This window comes from Macrobrachium nipponense, chromosome 45, assembly GCF_015104395.2.
Source record: "Macrobrachium nipponense isolate FS-2020 chromosome 45, ASM1510439v2, whole genome shotgun sequence".
Taxonomy (NCBI): Eukaryota; Metazoa; Arthropoda; class Malacostraca; order Decapoda; family Palaemonidae; genus Macrobrachium; species Macrobrachium nipponense.
This window is the reverse complement of record NC_061105.1, coordinates 31,021,367-31,043,898: the sequence shown is the minus strand read 5'-3', so window position 1 is coordinate 31,043,898 and position 22,532 is coordinate 31,021,367. Positions and strand designations below refer to the sequence as shown.

Sequence of the window (22,532 nt, the reverse complement as noted above, 5' to 3'; positions counted from 1 at the left end):
GGTTGACAATTAATTGAGGAGGAATATTTTAAACCACCTTCCCTAAATAGCCAGGCATACAATTTAACAGGGTGCATGTGTGACAGACGGAGTTCTTCTAGGACCCCTGTTCTGATATGTTGGATCACTGGCTATTTCTCTTAAGGTCTTTCACGTGGTTAGACCTACATAGGCGGGTTCAAGCTTATGCTTCCACGGTTACAGCCGTTTCAAATAAATCTTATCCCCCACTTGCATCTTAGGCGGTTGCTTATGGAATCTTGTAACAGAGTCCATTTGATATTTTCATTGGCCCTCAACAGGAATCTCTGAGTCACTTCAAACACTCGTTTCGTTAGAGTACAAGTACACTCGGTACTGTTCGACACTATGCAGTTTTGAAATGCGAGGGTCCATGATCACAATGAATGGCCATTATACAAAGGCCGCAACCGGTAACACCTCTACCCACTAATTCGGGCTGTCCACTACTAGGTATCTCAGAATTTTCACCATCTCTCCATTATGGGATTAAACTAACCCATTGGCCGATGGCCATTAAGAGGCTACTGAAAAATGATAAATTTTGAGCCTTTATTTCCTTTAGCAGTTTATTTACAATTTCACATCCATGGCTCCCGGACACTTGGCTAACGGGCATTTGGCATTTGGCCGAACAGACATTTGGCCGACGGGCATTTAGCCGAAAATGTAGTAGACGTACCTACATGTATGTTGCACCGTTCTGTTAATTATGACAAGCAATCTTAACAGTTCGAAAACAATCGGAATTTACTTTGAGTTTACCATCTTAATTGTTGAATTGCGTAACTGCCAATTTCAGCTTAAATACTTTGAACCAGCCATTGGTCAAACTAAACCAACTTTGTTAGTAACCTACCTCGACACTGATACAGTTGCTGGTCAAAAGTTTTGAAGGTAAGTTAACGTTTCCCCAGTTTTTTTATTTACAGTGCCTACTGCATATATTTATATTATGTACTATATTACTGTGGCATGTATATACAATCACCCACCCTTCTATTCGCCGTCTAGTTTCAAAGCTATGGAAAGATCAATCAAACTTGGAGTTAACAATGAAGATGGTCAATTTAGGAGTTGCATTGAGATTATCGAAGATGAAGTATCAGATATTAAACACAAGGCTCATGTCTCTCATTGAGAAATATGATGTGCATCAAAAATAATTTTCTGAGCGCAACTGCGCTCAATCTTTAAATACTGAAGAACATGCATCTTACTGTATTTTTTATTTTACGGTGTTATTTTTTGGCAATAAACTGATAATTAAAATACTTAAAAAGTATTGCTAGTTACTATTCACACTTGTCAACTTTCGGCCAAATGTCCGTCGGCCAATTTTGTCTGTTTTAAGTTTGTTTTGTTTGTGTGGTGTTTTTACTTTGCATGGCACCAGTGGTCATTCAGCAACAGGACCAACGGCTTTACGTGACTACCGAACCACTTCGAGAGTGAACTTCTATCACCAGAAATACACATCTCTAGACTCCTCGATGGAATGCCCGAGAACCGAACTCTAGGTCAAATGTCCCTCTGTTAAATCTCCGGCTACGGTTTCGGCTATGGCCTCCCTCAATTTATTGCCTTTGCAGATGAAATGTTCCCTTACCCTAAAATTGTATTCGAAGTTCTTTTGCATTTTGTAACCGTTCAAGTGAGCTCAAAATATTTTGTCACCCTGTCCAAACACCGCAGACGGAGGGTAAAAAAAAAAAATTACTCTGTTAATCTTTTGTGATAGTCTTTAAATTTCCATATTAAGCTTAAAGCTTCCACTCTTTAAATAGTCTTAGATGATTTTAAGATGATGATAGTTGGAAATTCAGTCTGTGGAAAATTTCAGATTATTGCGCACAAGCAGGGATTTTGTTAAGTTTTTCGTTGTGCTTCCAGTACGTGTAGGACAACATACTACTAACTTTATGTACACATAAAGTCGTGATCATTAGAAATGACACGTTAGTTTCTGGTAGTTTCTATTACGGACGTCCTTTTCATCAAGTGTGTTCAAAATTAACTTCAATTTTTCCTGTCAAATACCTTGGTAATTTATCAAGCAACTGTCATTCCACACGACGTAGTGCATTTTGGCTGGCGTCGTTTAAAAGGAACGAAGATGACTTGGCTGGAATCCAGCCAGAATTTCTTGTCCCCCTTCCCCTTCGACAATCGAATCACACGGTCTCCTCTCCCAAGGTCATCCCATTCAGTTGCGTCGCTTGTGATGTTCACCTTGGATTATAAGGAACCGACGCAATTTCGTTCAAAGGAAAAGTCAATATCGACGAGATTTAAAATAGCTTGATTTGAATTTGCGCTTCGTCAATAGAAATGTTGTTATTTTGTGGAACTGCATCAGAAATAATGGGTAACGACAGATTTGTGATTCCAGAATCTCGTTACATATCTTCGTCGTTCCTTCTTTTTAAGAATCTGGTGAAACGTGAAGAGCATTTCGGAGACTTACACTTTTTCATTTTCACTGTTGATCTATTTAGTAAAATTATCATTGACTTTCTGGTTATGAAAAGAAATTGCTTGATAAGTCGATCTAGACACTTGTCATGGTTTATGATTTGGAGGGATGGCCAAACTATGAACACCTACTCAAGACACTTGATAGTTAGAAATCTCTCGAGACAGAGGTTGAGAGAGGTCTGTGGAGGTCTGTATTCACTCGGGTCACTAATACTCGACCAAGCCATTGACGTCAAGGATGAGGCGGCGTTTACACAAACTCGGTTCATGTTAAAACCAAAACAACTAAGCCTTCACAAAAAACCAAATATTCGATCTTGAAAATCCTGACCATACGTAACAACATATTTCATACATCTATGAAAATGCACTTTATTCAAGCTAAACGGGAACTTTTACAATAACAACCAAAGAAATGAAGTACAAAGTAAACAAAAAAAAAAGTCACCATAAACCTGTCTAATGGCGCAACAGGGAATTCCGTGAAGATATTTATATTAACAATATCATTCACTATGAATTAACCAAAAATCGATTATCAACTTCTGAAAAAAAGATCATCAAGACCTTACGCAAGAAAACATTGTTTGTTGAGCTGTGGCAAAGGTGGGTCATACTGCTCAGCTTCTCTGGCAGGTTTTCTCTAGAACCACATGTTTGGGTACAGTGTGCAAGAATTTAATTATTATAGATGTGGGAACATAATGGTATACAATACCCAGTTTCTGTGATTATGTAATATCTTGGTATAGTTTAACAGAGTTTAGTGATTATAGAGTGGTTAGATCACCAAGAACAGATAAATGACAATTTCAGACGGTTAAAAACCTTACACTACTAAACCCCAATCACTAAACCAATAACATGGGTATATTATACCCTTTTTTAATTTTTTTTCTTTAAATCATGCCTGCATCATTGTCAGTCACGAAGATGACCCAACAAATTTGATACATCAAAGAAACTTTAAATTCAATCTGTATCGTTTATTTTCAAAGTAAATGTGTATTTAATAATTTTTTTCATATTACCAAAATCGGGTATAATAACCCATGTTTAGTGGATTAGAAACAAGGATAGATGTTTAGTGTTCTAGGTTAAGGGTATTGCAGGCACAAGTAAATGAGTTCATGTGGGGCAAGGACAAAGCTAATTGGTATGTCTAGTGTTCCTAACATCATAATGATCTGAGTTGGTTTTTCGATTATACATTTACTTGACTATGCAGTAAGCTTAGCCTTACTTTTCATTGATATTGCCATTCGAAACGAGATTAATGACTATTTTTTAACTGATATTAATCATTATGTCTAGCCGGAGAGTTAAGCCTTATTCCAAACAATAGACAATATTGAGACCACTCATTCATGAAGGAATGATTAAATCCATAACGCTGGGCTTCGGAATTTCTGAACTTAGAGGCAACTTTCTCTCTCCTTTTACTGAAACGGACTCTTGTTCCTTAATGACAAGTTGTCAATCGAATGCCCGAAATAAGTGAAACGTCCTTTCCTTCTTGATCAATCATACAAAAACAAAATTATGTTTCAAGACGATGAAGAAATGAATCGCTTAGTAATATTTCTAGTGGCAGTAAATTAAGAATAATATGCGGACCAGCATATCTTTACAGCAGATTTAATAAAACTTCATACGTGTCGGTATTTTTTTTTCCACAAACTTCAGGTTTTACATTGACTCTCAAAAGGTAATATAATGTTATCGGAATCTACACCTGTCTAACCCGATACAGTATTTCGGACACTGTAACATATTACTTATATTAGTAGTCTTCTAAAAAGACATATCCGTATGAGCTTAAGTGATTTTTACCTTGTTTTTGTACGTGCGGACTTGAAAAATTGGCCACATAATCAATGACCATGGGATATTTTCCAGACAAATTTATTTAGGAACTGACAAAATGAAGCATAACATTTAATCGTAAATGTAATATTACAGACAAAATCAATAGCTTCACTCTAGGAGTGGCTAAGTTTAATAAGAGTACTAATTACAGATCATGGTTCCCCTGAATCTACTAACATTGAACGAATTACAAGATTACCATAGTTACCCAAATAAACTGTCTCAATCTGGCTTTCTCTTAAAAACTTTATTAAAATACAAATAACTGTCTGGATTACTTGCCCAAATCGAAAACTAATCATCAGAAATGGTTCCTACTGAATCCGCGCTGCCGATGATAAAAATAAGACACTTCCATTTCATCGAAACTACTCTATAACTTGAACTTCCTTTTGAAGTCAATTGAGAAAAAGTCATAAACATACTATTTATGACTGGCAACACTCCGAAGAGTTTCACCTTGACACCTTTACAACTCCAAGTGCGGCGTCTTGACAATTTAACACAACTACTTCTCGAAAACTTTCCTCAACTGAGAATTCGTCAAGAACTTCAACAAATATTAAAAAACTGTGCTAACCCGTGTAAGAGACAGGGCTTGAATTAGGAATGCTACTTCTGTTCTTTTAATATTTGCATTAGAAAAGATGTCTTTTGAGGAGGAAAAGGAATAAAGACAAAGACAAATTCTGGTCACACAAAACCTATTCGAAAACACACAAAAATACAAGCGTCACTCTATGCTATATAAATACTCTCAAATATACATTAAATCCTCTGATACATTAAATCATAGAAGCAATCGTACTTGTAAAAAGACTTTTTCACAAAATTAAAGCCCCATTTGTAGCCCCAGTAAATATCATCAATAGTTCAAGTTCTTACAAGAGAAACAAATTTAAGGAGGACGACGACCGCATTTTCTTTTAACAGACAAAAAGCTACGGAACTTTTCGCATCAGGTCCCTCTTTTCATAGCTGGGCAAAATATATTTATAAAAAAAACTGTAACCGACACAATTTTAAAAATCTAAAATATACAAAACTTCAAGTGCCATTTATTAAGCACAGTATTTATGCCCTCTACAACTAGTCTGATTAAGTCTGATTTACGAAACTTTGGTCAGATGAGCTGGCCCTAGAACAACTTGGTTATTCGGTACCATGATGGAAAATGCTTAAAAGATAGAACTGTGAAATATTATTTATTTACTCACAATCTAGTAATACATAAAAAAAATGTCGGATATAAAAAACTTTAATAGTTTTGAAAATACAAAAATTCACAACATTGTATTCATCGTCTTTAAAACCTTTTATGGAACCTGAAATTTTGTTGTTTTCTCTCACCTACACATCTAGAACAGTTCACCCATATGTGCTCCAGAGCTGGGGGATTCACACAAAACACACACCGGTGTCCACCACCCTCCTCTAAAGCTAGGGTCTAAGTCCCTACAATTTTTCGGGAAAAAGGCAAGAGGTTAACTGGTCTACTTTAGTATTAAATACAACAACGGTACATCACAATACGAACTCACTTTCAACGATTACCATTTAAATTTTCAAAACGCTCAAGGATAAATCCATCCCAAGAATAGGTGAAATTATACTGCGGAGGGAATTTGAAACAAATGATAATTTCTGGACGAAAATGACACCGTAACTAAGGATCTATACAATATTTGTTCGATTTACTGATATTTAATAATACAGAACATGTCTTACCTTAAACAAAGAAAGACAACTTTCTTAAACTCTTAATGCAACTTAATGTATGCCTATCATTTGTAAAATAGAAAAATGGACAGAATGATCATATTAACAATTTAAAATAATAACCCATTTATTCGCATCGACAAAATTGAACAAAAATCTTTTAATGAACCATGAGACAAAATATTCACATATGGCATTGTTTCTTCGGGCCAAATGAAAGGGTTACCTTAGACGTAGTATCTCTCTTCTAGTAAAAGCCTAAGTGCGACCAGTCCCTCGTTTTGGTAGTAACCGTACATTGATTCCCTACGTGAAACTTCATTCATTTTAGTGCAAATTAGAGTATACTCGCATGCAAGACCCCACTGACCATCTTTGACAAGCCTAGTTCCACTCATCAATTCACATCGTGTTATTTTCGCTAATAAATATTCTCTTTGAAGCACACACACACACACACAGAGAGAGAAGGGGGAGGGAAGGACGGAAGGGGGAGAGAGAAAGGGGAAGGGGAAAGGGGGGGGGGAGAATTGGGGAATAGAAGAGAGGGGGGAGAGGGGGGGGGGGAGAGAGTAGAGGAGGAGAGGAGATGAGAGACGAGAGAGAGAGAGAGAGAGAGAGAGAGAGAGAGAGAGCAGTGTCATACAGCGAAGCTACCAAACGTTTCACCGGACAGGTGTCGACAACAATGAATTCCTTATGAGTAGGATGACCTAGGCCACTGAAGGTACCTTACAACGTTGGATAACAGTGTGAGGTGGCTGATGAAAAAAAATAACCATAATGAAAATCCCTGAATTGTGAATTTTTAGATTTCTAGGTTTATTTGCTTTACTTTACTTGTCTATTAAGCAAAACGGATCATAAACAAATAAAGCAAGCCTACACTGAATGTAATTTTCATTACTGAGAAAAGTGGAGAAATAGTCCAACAAACCAAGACTCATAAGACACAGCAACAACTTTTCTTTTATTTATTTCAGTTTTCAGTTTCACTTCACTGAACAAGAAAATGAAGATGAAATTAAAAATAAAACGTCTGATCGAAAGAGCACATGGGGATGTGTAACGTATCCATTACAGACACAAAGGAATCAAGAATAATTGAAGTTCAGCAAAGTTCATTGACTGATTTATAGGTTTGATTGATTTATAGGTTTTAGGCATAATGCCAAGCACTGGGCAACTAAGGTCATTCAGAGCTGAAACGGAAATTGACATTGAAAAGGTTTGAAAGGTGTAACAGGAGGAAAGTCTCGCAGTTGCACTATGAATCAATTGTTAGGAAATGGTGGAAAGTAAGATGGAGGAAAGATAATATGAAAGGGGGTACAGTAAAAGAAATGAAAGTAGTTGCAGCTAGAGGCCGAAGGGACGTTGCAAACAATCTTAAGTAATGCCTACATTGCACCGAATGAGGTGCACTGACGGCACTACCCCCCGACGGGGGCGACGTTCATTGACGCGAATAATTTTCATTAATAAAGCCTTTGAGAGAGAGAGAGAGAGAGAGAGAATTATACGACAACGCTTGACTCTTTCTTGTTTATCAGTTTCTGTCGTCAAAGCTTTACTTGAACCAGACTTAAAAATAATGATGATTATAATGTTATTTCAGAGTAATGGGTAGCATATCTGGATTCATATGGCTTAGTTCTATGATTTTTTTTCCTTAATGAGGTGGCGCTACCTGGGGAAAGAAAAAGATTGACTCTTGAGCAACAGGTAAGACGAGTCACTACAGATGGCAGGAACAAATCTGGAACTAATGCAATTATGATAAAATGGAGACTGCAGCGGCCATTTAGTGCTACTACAGTATCCCGTACAAAGAATACTGTACGTGGTACCTAGTAATGGAACCTAGTTTTTGGAGAAACCAGCAAAAACTTGCTGAGGGATGCAATGGGTATATAGTACATACCATAGAAATACAGTTCTTGGTGGTACCAAGACTGCCATGAAAGGGAAAGCGGTTGGTATGTGGTACCTATCAATAGGTTACAGTACTTAAGAGGTACCATAGGAAGCTGGATAAAAGATGTGGAACTTACCAATGGGTTCAGTACTTGAATGTACCGTTAAAAACTAGGTCAGAGATGGGGTACAGTATGTATATAGCAATATAGGTTGCGGTAGATATATGGTACCATCGAGATACACAATGTTGCATCAGTTTCCATAATGTCCCAGACAAAATGCAGAGAGAGAGAGAGAGAGAGAGAGAGAGAGAATTGAAGGGGGAAGAGGAGGGAGTGGGATGGGATGAGGAGTGATAGAAGGATGGGTTAACGAGGGGGGGGGGATGGTGGGAGCTTGTTAGTTGGGGAAAGAAGGGAATTGATTGAAGAAGGGAAGGGGGGGGGGGGGGGGGGAGTCGACTTATCCGAACCTGTACTCAGGTGTTTGGGTTCTGACTAACTACAACTTGGAGTCATAAGAGTAAACTCCTAAAGTATAACATTGTAAATTACGGGAGGGGAGCTGTTGTAAACAGTGTTAAAATGTCATCATTATTAACAAATGATTGTCTCAATGGGAATCACACAGGCCTAGAATGAACGGTAACTGTTAACGTCATTTGTGAACGGAGTTATTGGTGCTATTTGGGTTACACTAATTATCAGATTGTGAATAACATTTTTGAACTGAAACTGGCCAAAGAACCCACTTTTATTGAATACTGTATAATGGAATCAACATAATTTACTGTTGCTTTTCTTTGTGTTCAAAAGTATATACGCACATATCTTTAGATGATGATGTGCTTTCATTATATTTGAAAGCATTTTTTGAAATTTGTTTTAGTTAATATTTTAATACTGCATATATGAAATTTTCAATGTTACGTTTCAACCTATTGCTCACTATCAATATTATCTAACCCCCATTACGAATGCTACTGTTATGGGCGTTTTGCTAGTTTGCCTGTCTGTCTGTTATTCAATCGTAGCTAAATTGCTTGACGTATTTATACCAAACAAAAACTATTGGATAGGGCTTTGATCGAGGATGGGTTTATTTTACCTACCACTGGCTGTCCGGGAAAACTGTGAATGACAGGCTATGGGTAGGGGCGAGGGAAGAGGAAGGGGGAGTTTCTGAAGTATAGTACAGTAATGAGCTAGCAGTACATCAGTGTAAACTGATTCGACTACGAATTCGTGAAGTTTGCTGAAAACAGATCCTTGTACGATTCTCCTCCACTTTGCTGTGCAGTTTATTTCACACAATCGATAAAGAGTCTGACTTGTTGAAAGGGAGACAGGCTTATGTTTTGCGGAGATTAATTTTCTCTTACAATAGAAAAAGTAATTTCCCCTTTCCCCTAACCATAGCCCCTCTATCTTCCCCTAACCCTCCCATCCCTCTCCCTCTCGCAATTCCACCCACCCTCCTTTTTTCCCTCCCCCTACCCAGAGCCTGTCACTCACAATTTTCTGGGCAGCGCCAGGTAGGTCAGCTAGCATTTATTATATATGGAACTTCATTATTTTTGTTTTCGTTTTACCTCATTATGGGGGGTATAAACATGTTTCTCTCATTGAGTCATTGAGTGAATAATTTAGTCCTCATCCATACGGGTTCAGAATTAGGTCAAATGGACAGTTTGAGGAGATCCATTCAACACTGAGATGATTCATTATATATTTGCATAACAGCTGTAAAAGAATACTTTAATGATTATGAAACTCTAATACCACACAAATACTTGGTAACAAGGATCAAAAGGCATAGACAAACATGTATATGTTAATAATCAAAATTTATTTTAATTGATTTTGGCAAGTAAACAAAATGTAATGGTATTGTTTTTATCGCTGTATACGCAAAACATATAGACCTACAAACTTGGAGCGCTAAAATAAAACCATCCTCAGACCAAAGAAAACGGCGCAGGGCGAGTTACAGGAAAAAACTAATACCACAACTCTTGGAAAAAATATATGCAAGAACTATCGTAATTATAATTTCCTTTATTTAAATGGAATGTTTAGCTCGGCTACCAGGATGCTCATTGCCCTCATGCCCATTAGCGAGTGACTCATTCGTTTGTTTTATATCAAGCTTATGCAGGAACGAGTTCTTGTTCTAGGGCAACCAGTAACTGAGTGACAGTAACGGTTAGTCACCCTGGCACATTGTGCCCCTCCACCACCTTTCCCAACTAACAAGCTCCCACCACTCCCCCCCCCCCCCCCCCCCCCCCCCCACCCCCCCCCCCCCCATCTCACCCCCCCCCCCCCCCCCCCCCCCCCCCCCCCACCGTTAACCCATCCTTCTATCACATCTCATCCCATCCCATCCTTTTCCCCTCCACTCCCTCCTCTTCTCCATTCTCCCACCCCTTCCCCTCTCTCTCTCTCTCTCTCTCTCTCTCTCTCTCTCTCTCTCTCTCTCTCTCTCTGTGTAAGTTGCACACAGGAAGATTTAAAGTCTTACACAGTTAATCTACAGTGATTTTATTTAATAGTTTAGGAATAGAAATGTTGGGTGTAATAATGAATCGATGGTTAATGGACATGACTATTTTGGTTCGGTTGGCAGTTTTGAATACAGTATTTGAGTAATTTACTATAAGTGTTCACTGGCATGCGATCGCAGACAGTGGTTTGTCGCTGGGTAGCTGAAATCACAATGCCCATGGCCAATTTTCTTAGATGTGCAAACGTGCAATTGCACTCCGACTTTTTAATATGTAATTACAGGTAATTATTAACCATAACACTTTTTATGTATAGCCTTTTGCAACAAATTTCACAACTGACAATTTTTAGCGAAATTAGAGTGAGTTTAATTTCGTGATAACTATCATCAAATCCAAGTGTTCCTAAAGTAATCGATTTTTTTCCCCTAATCTATTTTATATTTGGGAAGGTGCCGTTCGGCGAGCCATGAAGTATGAGGAGGCTCACTGGTCCTCTGACAATATCCATTACAGTGTAGAACCCGTCATGGTCGTTTCTGACTGATGAGGATGAGTTAGTTATTCCTTTGATAGCGATGACGATTAAAATTAAATCTATGAATTCTTGTGTGAATCAATATCTATTAATTCTATAACTAATGTTAATTATTTTACAATTTTACTGACACCATCTAATTGTAGAATAATTATGTCCATTGCCTTATCTAGTTCACCACATTATATGAATAACTGAACAACAGGTACCGAAAAACGACCATACACAGACTTACTATCCAAGATCAATAAATATAATTTCCCATGACAATTCTTCAGCAACACAGTAGAATAAGGTTGAACATCACAGCGGAGCACTTTAGCAAAAATCCCTCAACTCACTGTTGGGATGTACACATTTGAGTTATGTGGCAAATCATGAAAAATAATAATGTACAATGTATTTATATTTTCCAATGTGTTGTGTAATTCAGACGAGAGAGAAGGGGGTGGGAGAATTGGAGGGGAAACCGGAGGGAGTGGGAAGGGGAAGAAGTTATTCAGAAGGAAGGGTTTGCAAGGGGAATGGTGGAAGCTTGTTGGTAGGGGATGAAGGAACTGATGAAGGGGAGGGCGGCAAGTTGACTGATCCGAACCTGTGCTCAGGTATTTGGGTTCTGACTGACTACAACTTAAAATCATAAGAGTAAACTTCCTCCTAAAGCAAATACAAGGACTAACTCCTATAACATTACAAATTATGGCGGGGAGGTTTTTAACATTGTGTTCTGTCCGACTAAAAGCCTTGAAGATATTCCCAAAAAACAATGTCACATCGGGTCTGAAATGGATAGTTACAGTTCTTGTTTGTACAAGAAAACAACTTGCTAAGGGATACAGCAGGTAGTACATAGTACCTACCAACCAGTTACAATTACTGAAGATAACAAAACATAATTACACACGTGTGTGAGTGTTTTGTTATTTTCAAGAACAGCAACTGGTCGGGAAATAATATGCACCTGCTGCATCCCTTAGTAATATATATATATATATATATATATAGATATATATATATATATATATATATATTATTATATATATACTATATATATATATATATCTATATATATATATATATATATAATATATATATATATATATATATATATACACAGGCAGTCCCCGGGTTATGACGGGGGTTCCGTTCTTGAGACGCGTTGTAACCCGAAAATCGTCGTAAGCCGGAACATCACCAAAAATCATAAGAAAACCTTAGTTTTAATGCTTTGGGAGCATTCACAACTATGTAAACTGCATTCTTATTGCGTTTTGCATAAAAAAAACCTTCAAATATTGATTATTTTGCATTTTCGGTGTCATATTTCTTCTCCAAGATGAGTGTTGTAGGCGTCGTAACCCTGGATAATTTATGATGAATATAATTGAAAAGCACCTTAACCTCGGAACGTCGTAAAGCCGAACCCGTTGTAACCCGGGGGCTGCCTGTATGTGTGTGTGTGTGTATATAGTGTGTATATATATATATATATATATATATATGTATATATATATATATATCTATATATATATATTATATATATAATTATATATATAATAAAAATATATAATATATATATATATATATATATATATATATATATATATATATATATATATATATATAAAAATGTGTGTGTGTGTGTGAAACCCATATGTAAGTATGGGAATAAAGTTACTTTGATTAGAGCTTCGGGACTTACTGACCAGCCATCCATTCTTTGGCACAGTATAATTAACTAAGAAGAACCTTCGTCATTACTGTAATGAAGCCTTAAAATCCATGTTAGTGGAACGACTAACAAGTTTCTACAGAATAAAACGCATATAGAGAAGGAAATTAAGCAAAATCACACTACAGAAACTATGTAAATAAGTCACAGTTAAAATATAAGCAAGTTTGAAACGGCTACAGTAATAAATGTTAATAGTTGAAAATAACAGCAGGACTTCAGAAACCAGATATAAATTTAATAATCCAGGTCAACAAAAGTTTGAAAACCGATTTTGGAAACTTTTGGGAAGGCACATGGCCTGGAAACGAGTTGAACTAATTTTTACAATGATCTGTAAACCACTGACCTGGAACAATCTCAACATATTTTTGGGATGAACACTGTCCCATTGCCAATTTTTTCATCTTCAGATAGGAAAAAACTGACTACAGTTAAATTGCCCCAAAACAAAGGTACAAAAATCTTGGGAAAAGATACAATAAGCAATAAGACATTTCGGTTTAAAAGATATGATATAAAACTAGTTATTCAAGCTAAGTATTAAATTAACTGACACAATCAGGCGACCGGCTGAGGAACAAAAGGAAGGCTGGTAGAGGGCCTCCCAAAACACACCAGAACGATGATGATGATGGTGAATGATGATGAACGCGACTCTGCTTTTACTACTGTTGACTTATTGGATTGGTGCTCCTGCCCGAAGATTCAAAGCCTAATTCACTTGTACTGAAACATTTGAAAGACCAGCTACATGCTCGAAGCCACTAAATGGATTCTGGTAGAGATTTGGATCAATATCTCTAAAATTTAGCGGACCGATGTTTGGTTATCTCCTATAGTTTGCCGAACCAAGTGGTTCAATACGACAGAATTACTTTAGTAAAAAAAAAAATTCAATATTCTGATTAGCTATTTCTAACACAAATACTGGGAAAGTATTTTAATACTTTCAAGCAATGCGTCTTATACGAAAACAAATATTTATATAAAAAATCCATCAATGTATCACAATTACTTTCAATTCTTGTCCGAATGACTGTTTATGTGCTCATCATATCTTAATATGAATTTGCAACATATTTTATCAAATAACGGAAAAATACCATCATTAAAAATAATAGATTATTGAGCAATAACATTAAATTTCTAAAAGACTAGAAAATTTTGAAAGAAATAAAGTGTTATACCAAAGGACCACAAATGCTCAGTAACAGGTTGAGTGTGACGCGCCACACAGGAGAAATAAAAAGATTTCGCACGCAGCACAGCATCATAGCAGTGAATATAAAGGCACAAAAGGAACAATACGAAGCCACCAAATCATAGAGAGACCTCTAAGGTGCAGTAAGAGAGAAGCCTTTGGAAGCTGCAAAGCCACTGGTCTATTCAAGACTCCACTATAACATTTAAACTCCAAATAGATTTGTGTTTGACCCCGGACAAAATTTACTTGTCTTCATATCAATTCTTTTGTTGCTGACAACCAATTTCATAATTGAAAACATTTGCACAATGAATGCTTTTTCAATACACGTCTAACACACAAGCAAATATTATCTAATAACTAAATACATAAATATGTATATATACATATATATACAATATATAATATATAATTTAATATACATACATGTATATGTGTATATATATATATATATATATATATATATATATATATATATATATATATATATATGTGTGTGTGTGTGTAATAAGAGAAAAATCCACTAAAAGTGAAACAATATAGTTCTGCTGTAAGGCCTTTCGACTCTTGTCCTTAAAGGACGGGTCGAAGGGTCTTGCAGCAGTACTCCAGTTTCACTTTCCTTCTGGATTTTTCGCTATATATATATATATATATATATATATATATATATATATATATATATATATATATATGACTGATTACAACATTTGTTATGATATGTCACCTTGTCTAATCTGATTACTTAAGAATCCAATTTGAATTTAATATATATATATATATATATATATATATATATATATATATATATGTCAGCACTCCCACCGCAATTTTTGCCTAAGACGTATCACTTTATTGCCCCCTGTGGCCTCAATATGAGCCAAGACGGAGATTTCAGTCAACACATAATAGCAGATATGTCACTGAAGCAATCTGGCATTAGAACAATGCATATCTCGGATCAACAGGTCGTACGGAGGCATTCAGCTCAACGCTGGGCTGCCAGATTTAACGAAAGTGGCGACCATGAAATTCCGTCTCAGAAAAAGCGTCCTGGTATGCCTAAGAAGATTTCTGATCGAAGATTGACTGTTCTCAAGCGTCAATTAGTGATATATATACATATATATATAATACATTTATATATACATATATACATATGTATATATATATATATATATATATATATATTATATATATATATATATATATGATTATAATCACTTTAGCACGTGATTCCTTTATCACACATATCCAGAGGTGAAAAATAATAGACCGGTTTCGGCTTTATTTTCAAGCCACTGACAAAGGACTGAACACCCTGTCTATTATTTTTCAACTGCGGATGTGTGATATATAATATATATATATATATATATATAATATATATATATATATATGTATGTGTATATATATATATATACTATATATACACGTATATATATATGTATGTATATATATATGTATGTATGTTATATATATATATATATATATATATATATATAATATATATATTATATATATATATATAATATATACACACACACGTATATATACGGACTCACACACACACACATATATAATATATACATATACGTATATATATATATATATATATATATATATATATATATATATACATATATATATGTGTATGTATATATGACCAATTACAAAATTTGTTATATGTCAAGGGTTATTTGTCAAATCTGCTTATTTAGGAATCCAATATGAATTTCATTACATATGTACATATGTGTGAGTGGATTATGTGTAAGGAAAATATATATCTAAAAGTATCAGATATGGTGCAAACAAATAATTTGAGCATGCTAGAAGACATAATAATTGACACTAAGATTATTCAGACCAACCAACTAAAATTACCATCTTCGAAAACCAAATAGGCAGAAATGACATTAACCCACAACATATCTTTCCAAGTTTACGATTTTTTTTTTCTTTTATCAGGTCCACTAGTATAATGAATTTCATGTTAAAGGTGAACTATGCAAGGGTCATAATCATCTAGCACTAATTAGTAACGACCCGGAAATGCAAGAAAGAAATACTGAACTCGATATCCTATTATATACATTCATTTTATATATATACATAAGCATACATACATATATATACACACACATATACTATATAAATATAAGTATATACATATATATATATATATATATATATATATATGGCATAGCTGACCAACCTGGCGCTGCCCGGGAAAAATACCGAATGACAACCAAACCAATACATTCTCTCTCTCTCTCTCTCTCTCTCTCTCTTCTCTATCAGGGAAGAACTAGGACTTAAAGGGCATCAGGAGTGCCACTATTCACCTGATCAGTTGCATTACAGAATATGTCCACAATCACAGCATGCTGATGTTCAATACAGCAGCGGACAATGTTTCAGTATTATAGCGTACCTGCACAAGAATTATGGAAAACATACCTGAACAGATGTGCAGTAAACTCTTCTTTACACTATGCTATTAACATGGACTTTTTACTAAGTTCACACGATATAGATAAAACCAATTGGTTACAGCAAGTAAATCATTTTCATGTTTGCAATAAAACCTCTCTGGTATTGCAAAGATATTATAGGCAGGACAGTTAACATCATATAAGTCTGATTAAAATGACAAATGTACCTGTTTAATATGAAAAGCAAATGTAAATTTGACAGTTACCTTCACCTCCAAGAACTGATTCCTTAATAAGTGTAAAAGCGACTTTCAATTTAAAATCTTGCCTATTAATCCACTACACAAAATCCTAACTGATGTAAAATAGACGAACAAGCAGATTTTACATAGGCACTCAGATTAAAGTTTCTCATTTTTACAAGTTTCTAACCATCTCAACAAACAAAGGATTTCCGTGCATATTTTTGTTAGTCATTCATAAACAAAGAAACTTAAAATACCCCGCTTATCTATTAAGCATTCGCATACCTCAAAAAATTTTCAGATTATTATGTTCTGTGGTGTTTTTGTTGGCTTTGTACATTTCTCCAAAACTGATGGCTTACTTTTAGCACTTTATGGCAGTTCTTCGTAATGCAATAAAATGTAGAAATTATAACACCAGAAAAATGTACGAAAAGTGAGAGAGAGAAAACAATTTCCTGCAAGAGGATAATCAAATAAACTGAGACATAAAACAAAAACTCTTAAGCAAATCTCTAACCAAATATGACGCGATAAACAAATGTATAGTTATGAAAAGAAACAAATGATAAAACATAAGAGAAAACTTACGTTACAATTTTTTAATATTTCTGGCCAATCCGTCGTTCCAACTTTTTCCATAAACGAAAGGACGACTCTTCATGCTTCGATGACGCTTTACCTGTTACTGGTGAGAAAATAATACGAATTAAAAAATATATCAGGAAATTACCAGCATATTTAAGACGATGTATTCTAATTAGAAATAAAAGTTAAAGGTCAAGGCATAATTGCAACAATGAAAAAAGAACATTGGACAACTCACCAAATTTACAACACAATTAAATTTACTTGGCCATTTAAAGACAAAATCTTGAAACTCAAAATCATAAACTAATTCAAAGATAATAAACTAATTTTTTTTTCAACAAGACGAACTCAAAAATCAACAGCGACATCAAATCTTCCTATAATTATCAACTTCGAAGAGATTTCTGAATTTACGTTGAGTATCAAACTAGAGTAGAAATCTTCATTTAAATTATTCATCGTCTTAAAAGATCTGAGTGAAAGAACACTTTTCAGTCTACTGAGAAGAGAAGGAGAGACTGAACGGCCTTGAAACACTTAGGGAAGTCTTAATTCTCTTTACGCTCTTTACGGTACGTATGTTATTCCTCCAAATAAAATTAGCATCTTCCAATTCTTAAAACAGCTAAAATAATTGCATAGCGTTTTCGCACGAAAGAAGCAAAATAACCTTATCACATGTTTAATATTAGCTTTCCCACTCACTTATTATAATAATGAAAGACCGCTGACAGTTCTCCTTTCCCTCAGGTAGACAGACAAAGCTCTGAAACGTGAAGAGATCCTTACCTGGGAAAAGATGTGGATGCCGGGTCCCTCGAGTTGACTCTTCGGGTTTCCGCCTTCTTTTCCCTGGGTTTCGGACCAACAACAACCACAGAGCACGACTAGAGACCTGATTAACCTAACCTAACCTAACCTGGATGATAAGACCTAACATCATGATTGATCAATAAAAAACCTATCAATTTTATAAGTATAACTTAAATAATGCAACCCAACCCCCTTGCAATAAGTGACCTAAACGACATGCTACCTTTGGCAATCGACGCGCAATGCTTTAACACAAACTGGTCAACAAAATTTAGTGAGATGTTACACGATGCAGCTTATCTACTAACCCATGCCCCTACCCATGAACCCCGGCCCCCGTCCCGCCCGCCCCTCGCCAATCTTTTCTTTTCCTAGGCTTAATGCGCTTTTTTATTCCCTTTAAATTTCACAAAACGGAGTAAATTTAATGCTTTGGGTAAAATATTAAAGGAGACAAATATCTTGATTTAACTTAAAGCAAAGGCAATCTAACATTCGTATTTTACTCGAGTACGGTGTTTGAATTATGATGCATATTGATCATTTTTTTTTTAAACATAACCAGGCCAAGGCATATACATGCTCGCTACTCAAACCAGTAATGTATTATCTCTAAACGCTTACTGCCAATTCGGAATCTACTGCAATTAATGCATCAACAGGGATACCGACCTTTACAATTAAATTAAATGGAGTAACAATACTTGAAAAATTAAAGCAAAAGTTAACAAGACTAGTTGGTATGAAAACAAAAAGCTTGAAACTTCAACAAAACCCAAACTCTGAAAACTGGACCAAAAACAATGACAGACAGAAGCGAAACCTAAAAGCAAACGATTTCTCCTGAAAAGAAATTTGGCATAAATTCATGAGAGGATTTGTTGAGATTTGCAAACCAATTCGCCAAACGTAAAAACTGAAAAATGTAACACTCACCAAATACAGCCACACGTGGAGCCTTTTCCACCATGGATGAAACCCTGAAGGCTGAGTTACAGGAGGAATTTTTCTTTAATTACTGACATTTTAACGAATCAATTTCACTCCTTTTAACTTTAAAATTACCTCAATTTAAATTGCTGGTTTTCTTATCTAAAACTGACAACAGACATTATTTTTCCCGAATTGTGCTTACTGTCAACCATCTGTAATCTCCTCCCTTTTTGGTTCAAAATTTCAATATTCTTAAATACTTACACATATTTCTTTCTGATATTCTTTAAAACACTCAAAACTAAATGCATAGTGTTTCAACTCATCCTAAAATCATTGTTTACTCATTCAATTTCTTTGTCGAATAATTGAAGAGTATTCTACCAAGCGCTCACAAGCCTCTGCAATCTCAAAACGGTTATCATCCCACAACATTTTACAGGAGAGAGAGAAAAAAAAAATTCCAAAAGCAAAGCGAACTAGCGAGTGAACTAGCCAAGCAAGCAACGGGCATTTAAACCACTAGCGCGGGAGGGGTTGAACGCTAAAGCAAGCACGGGCTATTTAAAACAGTGCACAGAACATAGCGCTAAAGAAAGGGTTGCGTGAGACTCCCTAAACAAGCTAGCAACCACCACCAGCGAATCCCAGAGCAGTAAAAAGCACACAGCCTTGGCTTCGGTAAAATGAGGGATGATAACAATTAGCAATGCAGGGTGAAAGCTGCAAGAACTGGGTAAAATACTGTATTTCGACTTACAATTGAAAGCGAAATTAGCAATGGATGTTATTACAATTAGAATAATCAAATTCATTAGTTTAAATTTCTCTCTCTTACTGCTCAGAAATGAAATACGCAAACTTTTATCATTAGCTGATGTTATGGTTCTAAGTTTTAGCAGCAAAAACAAAATAATCATTTTTTAATTGAAAGTAGCCTTCAGAGTAGCATCATATACAGCAAAGCCTTGACTAGCATGCAAATCTAATTTACTGCTCATAAATACAATCGCATTTGTACAATAATAAAATAGCAAAAATCATACATCAATATATGAATAAAACATAAATCCGCGCATACCAAAGAAAATACATAATGGCAAAACACATATAATAATGTTAAATTATTTGGCAAATCTAAGGCTACAGTGTAATAAAAGCATTAGTAAAACAACAATCAAAGTGTATGTAGCTACTGCCAGTGACACGGTAAAATATTCAAAAAATCTAAAATACATGTTGGATTAACACAACTAGCAACACAAGTAGCTGTTTGCATTTAACAATGGACAACAATTTCACAAACGGCACCAAAAATATCCACATAATTAATGGTCAACGTGATACCGTCAGTTTTACAAAACTCATTCCTAGATAACAGTGGCTAACATTTTCGTCTGCGGATGAAACAATTGGATAACATCCTACTAAATATGACAGTTCTGCTTCTTAGGTAGACAAAGTCACGCGAACAGAAATGAAATACTGAACCACCCTCCGAAATTCAATAAAAACTAAAGAAAAAACTCTAAAAGCCAAGGCTCACTTGTATCACGGTGGATCCTACCTTTCTGGAGCAGGAGAATCTGCGGGAAACAAAAAAAATTATATATTTATATTTATATTCATATATATATATATATATATATATATATATATATATATATATATATATATATCATAAAATAAATAAAAATGAATCGACAGCTATAGTATATACTTATGAAGATCGTGACTATATGTATTTCTAAATTATCTATAAATTCGGCACAGACTAATAAGAAATAATAAAATGGCATAAAATAATATACATAACCACATTATATTTCCTATTTACGCAGGTGTGATTTTGTATGCTTATGATTGATCTATTAGTGAGTCCAACTGGTCAACAATCAACAGTTTTCTGTCGTTTTAAGAACAATGTATTGTTTTGGTTTGCACAGATTAACATCATGGTTACATACTCCATTATAAAATCCGAGATAAATATCACAGTGGTGAATATTCTAGCGTCCTAGTGAGAACTGCGAGGAAGTAAATAAAACGAAACAGAACCCGCTCATGGCATGGACTTTAATCTAACATTTGTGTTCCCTGTTCCTCGTATTTATGATATCCAAATGCTGATGTACCCAGTTATCTAGCTGTTATGATCGCTTTCCCCTCCTTCCAAGGCTAATTATTCGCTTTAATTTCAGATCCAACGCACTGCTTTCACAGGCTTCACAAGCAATCAAACAAGGATGGCAAACAGTTGAACGTTTGGTAACAAGATCAAACATAAATCCGCTAATGTTGCCATGTTTTACTATTCTACTGAAATTTACTGAAATGTAGTTAATAGCCTTAAAAACCATTCACCTTAAGGGGAGGTTTTCTATTACCTTTTTAGATTCTTTTATAATCGTTTTTTGTTCCAAAATTCCTGTATAGGGTCTACTCTTTCCATTTCTGATATCAAAACAGTAAAATTGTTACTAAGAACTATATAAAAAAGCATATTTCATGACCGCATATGCCCGACGATTGATCGCCAAGTGTAAAAGTTATGCTGCTCGCAAAAATTTAGGTATGATAGCTTTTGAAGCTATATGATTGCGATTTTTCTTTGGTTATCCTTTTAAGAAAGTCCCGTTTTCTATTATGGGAGACTGGATAATGACGTAGATGTAACCAAACAGATTTTGTTGAATCTTTCTTTCGTTGATTTATTTAATCATTCAACACGCCAAGACACACGGATGCTATATAAAGCGTGTAGAACTAGCAGAGAAAGGAAGAAAGGCTACAAAGTGTGAAAAAATGTCAACAGCGGAGATACAGCAAGTTTCAAGTACCAGTAAAGGCTTACAGTATAGGTGCCATACAGTACTGATGTGCTAAGTACAGTACTGTATCTGTATTTTGCTAATAATTACAGTAATACAATTACAACTTTCGCAGCCATATTTCAATTTGTTTGTGCACCTATGACCACGAAAGGGGAGGAAAACGTGCTCTGATCTTGTAATTACTTGGTAAATATATATGAAACTTAATTTTACTATGAAAATGTCATTTCCATGTAAGTAACTGACCAGTAATTACACAGCCGAATCCCACACTGAATGGAGGTGGAATATATGGACATATTCTACTCCAAAACATTAAAGCATGGTAATGAATCTAAAACAGAAAAATCTGCCAGCATTAAATGCAATGCTTGTTGTTTCCTTAGCTAGTAGGATCTACTCCAAAACATTAAAGCATGGTACTGAATCTGAAAAGGAAAAATCTACCAGCATTAAATGCAATGCTTGTTGTTTCCTTAGCTAGTAGGAGCTACTGAAGGTGAATAACTACTTCCTCTGGTTAGTGCTCATCTAACCTGTAGTGGCATGGCTGTTGATCTGTGGGAAGTCTCTACTTAAGTGGGAGCTGTGCAGCAGAGGATGTGCATGATGGCTAGCAATGCCTTCAATAAGGTGCCCTTGCTCTGGGCGCAGTACCAAGATCAAATAACCAGACAATGCTATCACC

At 35.4% G+C, this 22,532-nt stretch overlaps 1 long non-coding RNA gene across 1 annotated transcript in view; it reads right to left on the bottom strand.

Moving 5' to 3' along the window:
- Window positions 1-22,532, bottom strand: part of LOC135214126 (uncharacterized) — a 361,523-nt gene that overhangs the window by 301,835 nt on the left and 37,156 nt on the right. Inside the window, exons 2-3 of the long non-coding RNA XR_010314277.1 lie at window positions 20,578-20,596; window positions 17,265-17,361 (exon numbers count right to left, since the gene is read on the bottom strand). This is a non-coding gene — a long non-coding RNA (uncharacterized LOC135214126). The remainder of the gene's footprint in view (window positions 1-17,264; window positions 17,362-20,577; window positions 20,597-22,532) is intronic.